Raw genomic sequence first — 1,822 nt, 5'->3', positions numbered from 1 at the left:
AACAGCACTGCCAGAGATTCAATAAGTTTATAGCAAGTGTGTGAATGATCTAATGATCGGACTGCTGATTGCAGCCAGTCCACATTTTTAGCAGAACTAGAGGGCCCTAAAACTAAATTTCGCTTAGGGCCTCATGGAGGCTTGGGTAGGCCCTGCCTGGGATGAGCACAGACAGAGGGATGGATGTGTAGCTGAGTTAATTTTATTTATTTATTTTTGTTCACTGATTTTAGATTTTTTTATTATTGATGTGTTTCCATTTTTGTAAAGCACTTAGTGATTTTCATGTCTGTGAAAGGTGCTATATAAATAAACTTTACTTTATTATTTTTCTTATTTTTTTTAAATAATTTTTTCCTTCTCAAAACTCATTTTCTTAGAATTGACATGTCTGTTGTCGCCTTTGCACTGCAGCAGGTTTATTTCTCTTTTATACTGCTTTTATTTTTGGCTCCTAATATTGTTCTGGGAGGACGGTTATTAGTGTTGCACAAAGCAAGATTCTGTGAGTAACTGCAGTAGCCAAGCAGAAGCTGCCTAACTGAGCTGCTGGTAAGATGCGTGCTAATGCTACCTCTCACTCTCAGTAATGTTTATAAAGTTAAAAGTAGTTCTCACAGTTTGCGTGTGGCATAAAAATGTAATGTTAATCGTTTTTAAGTGTTTTAAAAACTTTGGGTTTAGTTAAAATTGAACTGTTGCTTTTATAAAGTTTGTCTGAAGTTTTCCCTCCAAAATGTGTTTGTTGGGCTGCAGGGATCTGACTGTGACCGTGTACTAGACCCGATCGTTGAGTGTGTCTCACACTGTCTTGTAGGAATAAACTGACTCAGATCCTGATTCCAGTGTGATTGACTCTGTTACACATGTTCACTTAACCCATTTGCTTTGTTCACTGCAAACCTCTGGAGGTACACAGGAGCCAAAAGAACAACTAATCAACGTTTGTGCAATAAAGAGTAACATACTCTCCCTTGCTACGTCTAGAGAACATCTGTGAGCATTGACTTGGCCAATTAGATTGGAGTCCGGGCTTTGACTGGACCATTTGATGAAACCCTTTTACTGCCGTTTGAGTCATATTATTGAAGCAAACTGAGCTGCACTCATTTTCCCATCAGGTCTGACCATGTTTCCTGTCCACTGAATGACACAGCCAATTCTTAAGGTGTTTTTTTAATACCCTAACCATGACTTAAATTTCTCCACAGCTTTACTCCTGATTGCTGTTACTGTGGTAATGTGGCCTCGTTTTCCTATTTTCAAGTTAATTTCATGTTTCTTACATTGTATTTGGATTGTTTGTAATATTTTGAAGTAATTTACTTTTCTTATTAGATTCATTTTGGGTTATTTTTTTGGTTTGTTGTGTTGCATGTTTTTTTTTTGTTTTGTTTTGTTTTGCTTTTGAGGTGACCACTCATACCCGGAGAACCCCACTGCAGCGGCACAGGAGTTCTCTATTAGTTAAACAGCGTGCAGACCAGGAAGCCGGTGATAAAGAGGTGGCTGTGCAGTAGAAGTGAGAGACGAAACCGGACAGATTACAGGTGTAGGAGCGGCGGGACTGGAGGACTGGTTGCCGCAGAGATTCGTCCAATTGGTCACCATCGAGGAACGGACGACCGGGTGTTGGAGCACGAGTGGCCAGATCGCCACCGAGATTCGCCCGTGGGCCGCAGAGGGTCCTGCTGCTGGTGCTGCTTGGGATCGGTCGGCTGGCGACGGGAGGGACTGAGTGCCGGAGAGGACCGCGCCCCCTCTTGGGCTAGCTAAGAGTCCATCCTTCCTTACACAAACTTACCCATTGACTCTGCCGCAC

At 42.0% G+C, this 1,822-nt stretch overlaps 1 long non-coding RNA gene across 1 annotated transcript in view; it reads left to right on the top strand.

The window, feature by feature from the left end:
* LOC106952988 (uncharacterized) overlaps window positions 1-614 on the top strand; it is a 17,034-nt gene extending 16,420 nt beyond the window's left edge. The window contains exons 2-3 of the long non-coding RNA XR_001426093.1: window positions 192-195; window positions 602-614. This is a non-coding gene — a long non-coding RNA (uncharacterized LOC106952988). The remainder of the gene's footprint in view (window positions 1-191; window positions 196-601) is intronic.
* Window positions 615-1,822: the final 1,208 nt, after the last annotated feature.

This window comes from Poecilia latipinna, unplaced genomic scaffold, assembly GCF_001443285.1.
Source record: "Poecilia latipinna isolate Pla-1442-1.1 unplaced genomic scaffold, P_latipinna-1.0 Scaffold552, whole genome shotgun sequence".
Lineage (NCBI taxonomy): Eukaryota > Metazoa > Chordata > Actinopteri > Cyprinodontiformes > Poeciliidae > Poecilia > Poecilia latipinna.
This window is presented reverse-complemented; position numbering and strand designations above follow the sequence as displayed.